Source organism: Sus scrofa, chromosome 6 (assembly GCF_054392235.1).
Source record: "Sus scrofa isolate SSC_HxYL_T2T_F1_AM1 chromosome 6, Sscrofa_HxYL_maternal_Yorkshire_Landrace_v2.0, whole genome shotgun sequence".
NCBI lineage: Eukaryota > Metazoa > Chordata > Mammalia > Artiodactyla > Suidae > Sus > Sus scrofa.
Genome location: NC_139388.1, coordinates 78,013,065 through 78,025,818, shown reverse-complemented (window position 1 = coordinate 78,025,818; position 12,754 = coordinate 78,013,065). Strand labels below are relative to the sequence as shown.

The 12,754-nt window shown below is 45.9% G+C and overlaps 1 protein-coding gene across 3 annotated transcripts in view; it reads right to left on the bottom strand.

Moving 5' to 3' along the window:
- KAZN (kazrin, periplakin interacting protein) overlaps positions 1-12,754 on the bottom strand; it is a 1,160,468-nt gene that overhangs the window by 901,044 nt on the left and 246,670 nt on the right. Inside the window, exon 2 of one of the 3 annotated variants that reach the window (XM_021097563.2) lies at positions 8,798-8,884. The exons of the other annotated variants lie outside the window; for them this stretch is intronic. The gene's annotated coding sequence lies outside the window, so the exon portion shown is untranslated. The remainder of the gene's footprint in view (positions 1-8,797; positions 8,885-12,754) is intronic. 3 annotated transcript variants of the gene reach the window in all.

Below are 12,754 nucleotides of genomic sequence, written 5' to 3'. Positions count from 1 at the left end.
GACAGTTGGGTATTTTGGAAAGTGGAATGACCATCATTTAGAAACAGCCTGAATTGGTTCTCTAGAGAGCATTTGAAACATGGCCCACCGCCTGCCTCCTGGGGAGCAGATATGTGCTGGCATGATGCCATGTTCTGGGCAGCAGCACAGCTGCTTAAAAATGGTTCAGGTGACAAATATTGATTGCTTGTCTGCTACATGCCAGGTACTGTGTTTGGACCTGGCAACACTATGTGAGCAGGACACAGCACGATCCTTCGAGCTGTTGGTGATTCAGTGGGGGAGAGAGAGAAGTAAAGAGGGAATCACAGGAGCCTAGAGTAAGGACTGTGACAGTAGAAGATCCAGGAGCACCTGGGGGATGGGCCTCCCCCAGGCTGGCAGGGGGTAGTGAGAAGGACTCTCAGAAAATGTGACTTCCCAGCTGAGACCTGGAGGGTGAACGAGAGGTAGGCCGTTGAAGGAGCACGGGGGCTGGGGCAGTTCCAGGTGAGGAAAAGCATCATTGGCAGAGCCCCGGGGGGGCATGGCAAGCTTCCAGAGCTTCATGTGGTCCAATATGGCCAGAATGCAGGTGACAGGACAAAAATGACAGGAGACACAGCCACAGGGGCCAGGTCTTACAGGGCCATGGACACCTGGCTAAGAAACTTAGACCTCACCTTGAGGACAATAGGGAGCTGCAGGTATGTTTTAAGCAGGGGAGAACCTTGGTCATCCCCATGTTCTGGAATGACTTTCCTGGAGGCAATGTAGAGGACACACTGGAGGTTAGTCAAAAATAGAGGCAGAAACGCAGCAGAGACAAGGTTTTAGCAGCCTCGCCCAACACCCTTGCTTCATGCATACGGAAACTAAGGCATAGAAAGAGAAATGACTTGCTCAAGGACATAAAGCTGGCATGTGAAACAGGCCAGGTAGGCTTCTTGGGTTCAGGTGAGTAGGATGCCTATATCCTATATTCCTATTGGAAAGTCACCACAGGCACATTTTGTCTGGGGCACACGGCACAGCATACATAGCTTATGAATTTATGTGCTTTGATCTGGTTTAGCAAGGGCTTCCCCCAACACTATTGCACAGGATCTCCACCCCACCCATCATCATAAGCACACCCATCCCTACAGTATATACCCCTGAATGACTTGAGAAATCAGCCAAAGTGGCCTTGAGTGGAAGCCCGTCTGGAACTGCAGCACGTCTCTTCTTTAACTCCAGCCCCCCTCAGCTCCAGTTCTTCACAGGTGCTCACCTGAGGCATTGTCCCATCCGCAAATACGGGTTTGGATAGGGCGGGGAAAGAAGCTATTTTAACTGGATCTCCCTGCATTAAAGAGGATCTTGATGCAAGAAAACAAAGAAGACAAAGAAGATCTTGGGCTAATGGGAAATGACTGAACAGCTGTGACTCTTAACCGCTCTCATTCCACACCAGTTCCACGGGGTTAATCAAGACGGTGGAGAGCGGTGTCACCGACCTGAGAAAGGCTCTCAGATTCAGGAATCACCAGCCCTCTCACCTGAGCTCCAAAGGGACCTGGGGAGCAAAACCTCCAGCCATGACAAGCCAGCCTGCAATCTGTGCTTCCAAGAACAGGTTGTGAGAGTGAGATGACAAGAATGAGAAGGAGGGAAAGAGATGGTTGAATGTATGAACGGAAAATGGATGAAAAAGGATTTATTCTGCCTGCACTGACCCCACTAATGTTAGCCCAACAAATATACTCAGGCAGAGGTTGCAAGATTCCCATTTTAGGGCTTCCAGGGGAAACATCCTACCTTAAAATACGGCCCCTAAATCTCCAGGATCCCACTAAATGGAGACCACTTGGGTTAATCTCCTTAGCAAAGGGAAAATACCTAAGAATAATGGAGGGTATCAGTCATCAAACCTCAGTGTAGATCAAGTTAAAATTAGTTTTACTCTCAGGACTGACCCCAATGAAAATGGAAAGTTTGGATGTGGAGGGGGCAGAGGAGGAAGAGGGCAGTTTAGGGGCTGGGACCATGGAAAGATGCTCTGGCAGCTAAAGGATGCTCCCTTCAAGGCAGGGAAGGGGGTTGGCTGGCAGTTAAGTTGAGAAAAGGGGTGTAGATCATTCCAGAGGGAATACATTAAGGGACCACGTATGGACACAGGTGAGCATTCACAGAGATTCTTGTAAATACATAACAAGTTTTGGTTGAGCCCCAGGCTCCCACCACAGCTGTTAAATCTATTGTCTAAAGCCACATGGGGATTGAGGAAACAACATCCCTTTGTTTGCTCTGAAAACACTGGAAAGAAAAGGAAGTCTGGGTCAGGGTTGTGTTGGGTTTTGTTGGAAGGCTTGGAGAATCCTCAGAAATACCTCAGATTTGTGAATGAAGTGAGTTTAGGTATTTTTTGCCTGGGCTATTATCCCTTCTGGCTTCACTCATGGCAGGATCAAGAATTTAATGTGGAGCATTCTTCCCCTAATTTTCCAGTCATCTGTTGTTTTTCTCTCCAAAATATTATGCATCTATATCATAGGACCCAAATATAGCAAAAAATTGCTGCAAGTTGCGAGGTGGGGGGGGGTGGAGGGTGAGGAGTGAGGAGATGGGAGCATGAGGTCATTCATTAGGTTAAAAATTTCCTTCCCATCACTTCAAATTGAACCCTGATGTCAATTTCTCACAAGCTCTTTTGGGGGTGGGAGGGTGTAGCTTATCTGGCATTCCAAAAGGGACTCTTTCGGGGAGTTCCTGTCATGGCTCATGAGGATGCAGGTTCAATCCCTGGCCTCGCTCAGTGCGTTAAAGATCCAGCTTTGCCATGAGCTGTGACATAGGTCACAGACGCGGCCTGGATCTCGTGTTGCTGTGGCTGTGGTGTAGGCTGGTAGCTGCAGCTCCAATTCAACCCCTAGCCCGAGAACTTCCATATACCATGAATGTGGCCCTATAAAGCAAAAAAAAAAAAAGGGGGGGGGACTTTTTCACCAGAAACAAGTATTAGCAAGCATTCCTGGCTGAGAGTTTTCCAAGAAGTTCAAATATCTTAACTCAATTGATTTTAATGGCAATCTTGTGAGGCACCAAGTCATAAAAGCCTGTCTAATCGTCTTAACTAGAAGAGATAGGGAGTGGGTGATGGCTGTGGATCAGACGGAGAGAACCAAGCAGATGCTTGTCTCCATGGCTGTGCTGCATGCGGTCACCATTGGACAGAGGTTCCCAGGTGAAGCCATTCTTCAAACACCAATGGATTTAGGGGACAGTGCCCAGGCAAAGCATGGATGTGACCCAGAAACGCAGGATTCCCAGGGCCAGGCAAGGCTCTGCAATGCCGGGGTCAGAAACCAGACAATCAAGAGGAACAGAACTGTTCCACAAGCACACCAAGCTCCCTTTTCACCCCAGGGCATTTGCAACACTGTCTCTGCTGTACGGAGTGTATCTCTCTGCGCAATGATGCTCATGGCCCAGTCAACCCTTGGCCAAGTGGAAGCCCTCCCCCATCACCTCCCAGTCCATCCCAGGACAGGGTAGGTTTTTTTTTGTTACAGACACTCAAGAAACTCCATGCCTGAGAAAATATTTGCAAAAGATGCAACCAACAAGGGATTCATTTCCAAAATATACAAATAGCTCATACAGCTTTATATCAAAACAAAATGAAACAAACAACCCAATCGAAAAAATGGGCCGAAGACCTAAACAGACATTTCTCTGAAGCAGACATACAGATGGCCGACAGGAACATGAAAAGATGCTCAACATTGCTAATTATTAGAGAAATGCAAGTAAGAACTACAAGGAGGTACCACCCCATACCAGTCAGAATGGCCATCATCAGAAAATCTACAAATAATAAACACTGGAGAGGGTGTGGATAAAAGGGAGCCCTTCTACACTGTCAGTGGGAATGTAAATTGGTGCAGCCACTATGGAGAATAGTATGGAGGGTCCTTAAAAGACTAAACATACAGTTACCATATGATCCGACAATCCCACTCCTGGGCACATACCTGAAAAAGACAAAAACTATTTTGAAAAGATATGTGCACCTCAGTGTTCATAGCAGCACTATTTACCATAGCCACGAGACGGAAGCAACCTAAATGTCCTTGACAGATAAATGGATAAAGATGTTTTCTCTATGTGTGTGTGTGTGTGTGTGTGTGTGTAATATATATACACATACACACATACACCATATACATAGCAATGAAGTATTACTCAGCCATAAAAAAGAATGAAATAACGTCATTTGCAGCAACATGGATGGACCTAGAGATTATCATACTAAGTGAAGACAGGAAAAACAAGTATCATATGATATGGCTTATACGTCAAATCTTAAAAATGATACCAATGAACTTATTTATAAAACAGAAAGACTCACAGATACGGAAAACAAGCTTATGGTTACCAAAGGGAAAAGAGGATGGGGGGGATAAACTAGGAGTTTGGCATTAGCAGATACAAATATCTATATATAAAACAGATAAACAACAAAATGCTACTGTATAGCACAGGGACCCACATTCAATATCTTGTAGCAAACGATCATGGAAAAGAACTTGCTGTATGCCAGAAACTAACACAATGTTGCAAATCGACTCTATGGCAATACAATTTTCTTTTTTAAAAGAAACCCCATTCCTTCCTTTTCTTGGTCTGCAACCATGAGCTCATGCACATGACCGTTTGAATTATGTTTTTCTTTTCCTGCCAGGCTGACCCCTCCTAGAAAGCAAGGGTCTGTGTCTCTGCTTAGTGCAGAACCTGGCACATAACGGATTCTGAAAAGCACAACAGAGCACAATGCATCACAGATCGGCGATGCTCTAAGAGTTCAAACAAGACCACCCTCTGCAAGAATAGGCAGATATTCATTCGACTCATTTATGGGGGGATACTCCACCTCGGCCCACAAAGAACTGAAGGGACTTAACAAAAACTACAGACAACTACCCCCAAAATGGAGATAAAACAGTTTCAGGCATGAGGACAAAAGGAAACCTGATTTAGATAAATAGCAAAAATGCATTTTAGCAATAAAATGAAACCACTTAACAAACACAAAACAAATGGTTTGTACCTTCAAAACAGAAAAAGAGGTCAGCTACTTGCTTTGAAAAAAGGCGAAAAGGACAAATTCCTGGACAAGTGCACCCTCTAAATAGAATAGTCACACGGTTAATATTAAATTTTTTTTAAAAACTTGTTTAAAGATAGTACATGATGGAAATAACACTAGATTTGCAGTTGGGACACCTGGGGTTCAAGTTCTAGGTGGGCCACTGACCTGACGAGCCCAGGCCCTGGGGGTATCCCTCATGACACGGGGCGGGGTCCTCCCTTCTCTCTTTGCAGCTCTGTAATTCTGTTCTACAGCAATGGCAAGAGCAGGAAGATGTTCTCTCATCACCTTTTCTAAACCAGATGGCAGGAAACCTTTTCCCCCTCAATGTACCCACGCGTGTGTCAAAATGCTCCTCAGAAAGGTTTTCAGAAGCAAAGTGGATAACGGCTTACCTAAGGCAAATCACTTCCCTCAGGAGGAGAGAAGCTGTTTGCACAGTTCCTGGGGGTACAGAGCCAAGAGCAGAAGACAGAGTCATCCAGCACCCAGAGAAGTGCAGGATCCTACAGGGGAGGAACAGGGACACCTGGTGCAGAGACGGGGAGCTGTCTCCTGCTCCAGCTCCAGGATGGGGCTCCTGCCTCTTCACCAGCTCCCGTGAAGCCCTGCATCTGGCAGGTAGAACCCACCCTCGCCCCGCATAATCACGTCATGACATCGCAGGAAGCAGAGACGCACTCTCTCCTGAAATCCCCACAACCCTACAAGCGCAGTCCTGCAAAATCCACAGGAATAAGGTTAACTTCTTCTGCCCATAAAGTAGAGATTTTCTGTACATTTGGAGCACATTCACACAGACAGATGATCTGCACTATCATGCAGGTAAATCAGTTGTGCTCAACAGAATAACGGTCCCCCGAAGATGCCTCTACCCTAGTTTCCTAGAACCTGTGACTAGGTAACATGGCAAAGGAGAATTAAAGTCGCAGGTGGAATTGAGGGTGCTCATCAACTGGCCTTAAGAGTCTCCTGGATTGTCCAGGTGGCCCCAAAGTGATCACAAAGATCCTTAAAAGTGGAAGGGGGAGCCAGAACAAGGGGCAGAGGGGAAATGTGACTGTGGAAGAAGCTGGAGTGACATGATCAGAGAAGGAGTCACCTGCTATTGCTGCCTTTGAAGATGGAGAAAAGGGGCTTCTAGAAGCTGGAAAGAGCAAAGTAACAGATGCTAACCAGAGCGTATAGAAATGAAACTGGGTCCAATTTCTGACCTACAGAACTGGAAGATCATAAACTTGTTTTACCTCAATTGACAAACCTGTAGTCATTTATTATAACAACTGTTATGAATTGAACTGTGTTCCCTATGCCCCAAATTCGCACATTGAAATCCTAACCCCTGGACCTCAGAATGTGACTGTATTTGGAGATATGACCTTCAGAAGTTGAATGAGGTCATAAGGGTGAAATGTAATCCACTAGGACCGGTGTCCTTACAGGGAGATGGGGACAGACACACACAGAGAGAAGCCTTCCACACAGGGAGAAGACAGCCATCTACAAGCCAAGGAGAGAAGCCTTAGAGTGAAACCAACTCTGCTGGCATCTTTATTTTAGACTTCTAGACTCTGGAACTCTGAGACAATTCGTTTCTGTGGTTTAAGCTGCCCAGTCTGTGGTACTTGGTTATGGCAGCCCCAGGAGACTAATACAGCAGCCAGAGGAACCTAATACCCAGGAATGCATAGAACTCACCTTGGGGGACCCCCAGGGCACCTATCTGGGAGACTTCAATCCTAAGATGCCACCCAGGTAGGGTAGCCTAGGTGCACACCGTAGCCACTGGACAAAGAACACCAACAGTGGTCAGCAAACCAAAAGACTCACAGGTGGATGCTCTGAGAGCAGGAAGTAGGGTCACCATTCTCTCTCGGGGTCTCCCTGTCAGAGTTAACAAGGATCCTCAATTCCTCTGGTGCCTCTGAGCAGCACAAGGAGGCTTTCTGGGCAGATAAATTATCTCCAAGCACTGAGCGTCACTTCCTTGGGACCCTCGATTTTACGCTATTGAAAGTTCGCTCTGGGTCTCGTGGTCTGTCTCTCCTCATTTGTTCAAGTCCCACAGAATAATATCCTATTTGTATGACATGACGACCTCACTTACTCTCACTGCAATTGGTAAGAATTCAGCTCCATCCTTTTTTTTTTTTTTTAATCTTATTTTAAAATAAGCTAAAGTACCTTCCTAGTTTGGGGGTTTTGAGGACTGATGGGAGATAGATCTTTTGCTTGCGATGATTATTCATCAAGAGTATTCCCTTCTGGACTAATTCAGCCTGCTGAGCTCTGCCCTATCCTAGGGAAAAAAGATTTTGCTAAGCAAACACCATGTGTAAACAGCATCACATGAAACATGTTTAACCTGCTCAAGAGAGCAAACTGGCTTCAAGTAATTTAACAGCGTTCATTTGCATCCTGATAGTTAATCTGCCTTTATAATTGGGTTTCTTTATATATTAAAGGAGACTAACCCAAAATTCTACATTTAATTATTTTTTAAATTTCTGATTAAACAAGGTACATCTATTGGGGAAGAAACATGGAGGATACCAATGCCCAAAGAAGAAACCAGAAATCATAATAATACTGTCGCTTGGGAATAACTACTCTTTATAATTCCTCCCTACCTCCCCCTCCAATCCTACACCCCCTACCAGTTTTCAATAGAATTTGGAGTCAGATTAACCTGGATTATAATCCTGCCTTCACCACATGCTTGCTGTATCACTTTGAGCAAATGGTCTATCTCAAATTCTTCATCTGCAAAAGGGGGTAAAAACAGTATTTATGCACTACGATGCAAAGAGATGACTGATGTTATTCTCCCAATGCAGTGCCTTGCACATAATGAACCTTGATAAACCGTGGGTAGTGGTTATGAGCTGTGGAGATAAGAGTTAACATAGCAGGTGTGGCTGCTCTTCTTTCAAAGTCCTGCTTGTCAAGCTGGCCCTTGGCTGGCATCAGGGAGCTTAGATTTTGGGAGTATTCCAAACTTCCTATATGAAAGAGTGGATCCCTGTGCTTAAACTGTTTGTGCAAACAATATGGCTTAGACTAAACACTGGCTTTCCTTCTGGGAGTGTGGAATCTGGGTATGGGTAAGGGGGTTGCCTACGTGAGCAGCCCCTATAAAAATCCCAGGACACTGAGTCTTTAAACAAGCTTTCCTGGTGGACAACATTTCCCAGATGTCACAATGCAGTGCTGGGGCATTAAGTGTGTCCTGTGGGACCCCACTGGGAGAAAACTCTTGGAAGCTTGTGCCTGGTTTCCTCCAGGCTACACTCCCTGAACCTTCCTCCTGTGCTGATTTTGCTTTGCATCCTTTTGCTGTAAGGAGTCAGAGCTGTGAGTATGACTATGTGCTGAGTCCTGTGAGCCCTCCTGGCAAACCCCTGCACCTAGGGGGTAGCCTTGGGGACCTCTTAACATGTATACATCCGGAGTCAGGCTGCTGGGCTGCAACCCCAGGTCTACCACCTATTGATTCTGTGTATCATTCAGGACTCAGCTGGCCACCTAAGCAGGAGAGTCATAGCCTTTAATAAAAGGCTAGGGATTAATATGTGGTCAGGGTCTAAGGAAACCAATAGGGAATAATAGTACAGTATCCTGGGGCTATTAGGGGCAGTTGTCAGCAACTGCTGAAATGGTAAGGGTTAAGAGAGTGGTGCTTACCATTACTATTATAACGCTGGCTGTAGATGTGCTTTTCATGTGATTATTTCTCCATTACTTTACAGCCATCTCCAAAGAATATCCACTCTGGAAAGAGAAAGGAGAAGGAGGGGGTGTTGTGCGGAGAAAGGCATGAAGCAAGCAAGAAAGGAAGGAGGAAAGGATTGAGCCTTGGCTTTTGCAAATTTAATTCTCCTACTCTATTGTTATGCAAGTGTTCCCAGAATCTAACCCTCAAGAACCATCTTGAGATGAAAGCTCTGGTAGCCAGCAAAGGGCCTCCAAGGTCCTTGTGTTCACCTCCACTCATCAAACTTCACGTGGGGTATTTCATGCCCCCTTTCTAGGCGAATTGTCCCAGGGAGGCTACCCGATCGAATTCCAAATGGAGTTGAAGCCCCCTTTCTCCACCCCAAGCCCAAGCCCAGGTCCCAAACCCTGAACCCTAGCTTCAGAGAAGACGGTAACTGCCCCTACCCATAGGGCAAATGGGCAGATATGAAACTCTCCCCCCTCTTGCCCTTTGAGTTCTATATGGGGCATATGGCTACCAGCACGCAAAACTTCATTAACCCTGCTCCCCCTCCAGCCCACTGCACCCTGGCTCATTCCCCAGAGCGGGTGGAAGCAGAAGGTATACACAAAAGACTGTACTTTATTTTACTTGTTTGTTTTTTAGGGCCGCACCCATGGCATATGGAAGTTCCCAGGCTAGGGGTTGAATCAGAGCTACGGCTGCCAGCCTACACCACAGCCACAGCAATGCAGGGTTTGAGCCACGTCTGCAACCTACACCACAGCTCACAACCAGATCCTTAACCCACTGACCAAGGACAGGGATTGAACCTGAAACCTCTTGGTTTCTAGTTGGATTCATTTCCGCTGCACCATGAAGGGAACTCCATACCGGAGACTATAAATTGAGTGAATCAAAGATAGGCCTTGGGTAATGAGGCGGCTGGAGAGCCCCAGGGAAGCTCAGCAGTGTCCATAATGTATGAGATGTTTGGAAGAACTTAAAGGCACAGTCTAAATGGAGCTGCAAAAAGGAAGGACAAATGGCCCCAACCCTAGAGCCATCAAGAAGGAGCAATTCAGGTGAAGGAGAGATAAAGAGTAATAGATTTGGTCAGGTGAGGCTGGAGGGCATTTTGAAGGGAAGCCAGAGGCAGAAACACATGGAGAACAGAGCCAGTTCTTGAAACTCCCAGGTTGCCCACAGCAACCCCTTTCCTTGCGGTCATTTACATAATGTTGCAATTGTCACTGCTATCTGCCTTCTAAGTCAAAGGGAGACCCAGCATCAAAGGAACAGACTGTAACAGCATAGTTTAATTCAATCCTCATTAACCGCTGGCAAAATAAAACCCATTTAATCACCTACTTAACTTGAACATGGAGTAAAGAGCCCTATTTTGTTTGGAAGGGGGTTTCAATGGGCAGATGACTTCTAGCTAGCCACACCCCCCTCCCACCTTCACAGTTACAGGATTGGTCTGCATCAATGGAAAACGGATGCTCAAGAAGCGATTGTAGTCAGAAGGGGTTGTAAGAGCCCGATGGGTAAACCAGACAGCCTCAGGAGCCAGCTCTATGTGCTGGCTAGGTGGCCTTGAGCAAGTTAACACTTTCGGGCCTCAGTTCCCTTTTCTGTAAAGTGGGAATAATAACAAAAATCCAACATATAAGATTGTGGTGAGGGTCAAATGAGATAATACCTGTAAAATTCTTCAATGTCCTCCATTATTTTTAATATTGTCACAACTACTGCTTCTGTCAATCATACCACTGTGCCTTGGAAAGTAACACAATGTCTTTTCTATCAAAGGAAATCTTGGTGACTCCATTTTGCCCCCCTTTCGGCTGAAACGCCCTCCTGCGACCCCCCTCGCTTTCCCTCTTCTCCCAGCAACAGTTTGTTTCAAATTAGCCCTGACCTGACCAATGGGAAGGGGACAGGTACATCACCTGCATTGGGGATAAATAGGAGAGGAATCTTTGTTCGATGCATGTACTTTTCGGAGCACCCGCGCCCTTCTGTGGAAGTAAAGAGCCTCGTCGAGATCTCCCCGTGTTCATGTGTCTCATTTTCCAACAGTGATAATCTGAGCCATCTCCCCAACACTGGGGACAGCACATTTATGTCAAAGAGATGCAAGGAAGATAAGCTTTTGACTCCTCTGAGGAACTGATTTAACTTCTCTGCCTGAATTTACCAATGGCTTCAAATAGCTTAACTGAACTTTTCTGAATATTAACTCAATCTACTGGCCAGGATAAACACATCTAAAGGCTAGATTTAGCCAACTGACTGATATGAGAATCAGCGAGGCATTCCATCGTCCAAGTTCAGTTCACCAGATAAAGAGTAAATCATATCTTCACTGGAGAAAGTTCCCTCACGGTCAACACAGACACATCATTCTGTAACTGGGGGCTGTCGCTTACTTCCCCTGCTATCTGCACATTATCAATATCTTTCAGAGGCAGAAATCCTTTGAACCAAAGCTATGGACTTGCTCTAACAACAGAGTTTGCATAAGTAGTGGTGCATGACTTACTTTCAAGGCTGGGTCATAAGGGACCGTGAAGCTTCTGCTCACTAGGCTGAGGCTGCCATGTTGTGAGGAACCCCAAGCCACATGAGGAAGCTGTAGGGGATCAGAACATGCCACTCCAAAATATACCAGTTTGAAGACCAGGGAGAAAGAATAGAGGGGAGAGAAGTGGGGGAGGAGAAGAGAAGGGAAGGACCTCTCTGCCTTCCCCATTTTCATAATAATGGCTTAGACTCAATCTCCAGAGAGGAGACTGAAACCTAGCAGGGCCCTGTGGGGCTCCTGGGCACAATCGCCTACGTTCCCCATTGCTTTTTAGGAAAGGGGCCGCATTCAGCCTCTCGACCTTCCCTGAGTTCAAACAGTTGCTAATCAGGGAAGGGAGGGGATGCAGAGACCAGGGAGGCTCAGTCTAGAGACAATAGTGAAGCCCTGGGGCAGGGTCCTAGTCCCTTCTCAAAGAATACACACAACATCTTTTGAGTTCTTCTGCCGAACTAAAACCCCCAACAAATGCAAGATGTTAATGAGGCATTCCTCATTCCTAAAGAAGGACCACCACACCAGAACCAGTCCTGGAACCACTTAACACCAGCTTTGAAAAACAATGCAAGCTTGCATCTACTCTGATCCTTATCTGTGGCCCAACTTCCCACTCCTAAACTATAAAACCCCTTCCTATTCTCTCCCAAAGGGAGGACACAGTCTTTAGGGCATTAGCCTGCTGTGACCCTCCTTTGCCTGGCAAAGTAATAAAGCTATTTTTTTCTCCTTCACCCAAAACGGGTCTCCGTCTCTGTGTTTGTATTCAGCGCCAGTGGGCAGAGACCAAGTTTCAGTAACAACTTTAGACTCTTTGCCCAGAGAAGACACTGAGAGGAATGGACACAGCAAGCCTTTCTAAAATAGTCCTCTTTTTCCATTAATTTCCCCCATATATTTACCTTCCCATCATTTGTAGCCCTAAAGGCCTAAATTCCTTTTCCTCTGTCTTAACACTTCTTTACAAATGTGCTGCTTTATTGCCAAGATGCTATATAAACTCCAAGGTCTTAATGACCCCATTCAGTTACTCAGCACTGAGTTTCTCCTACGTGTGTGCACTTCCTGTGTTAATGAACTGTTTTTCTCTTGTTCATCTGTCCCTTTGATAGGGCTGGAGTAGGCACAGGTAGTTGTAGAAGTCCCAATAAAGGACCATAGATAGAGAAATCTAGGGGACTTTGGGAGATAAGTTAGTAAATTGCTCAAAAAAAGCCATCAGAACAAGGCAGGTTTGCTTCACTAGTGGAAGTGGGAGAATTGCCTCAGGTCATTGGGTGGGGGAATGGGATGAGGCCTGCATTCAGATTCAGACCAAGAGCAAGAGTTTGAGGACCACCCTTCTGCTGATTTGAAT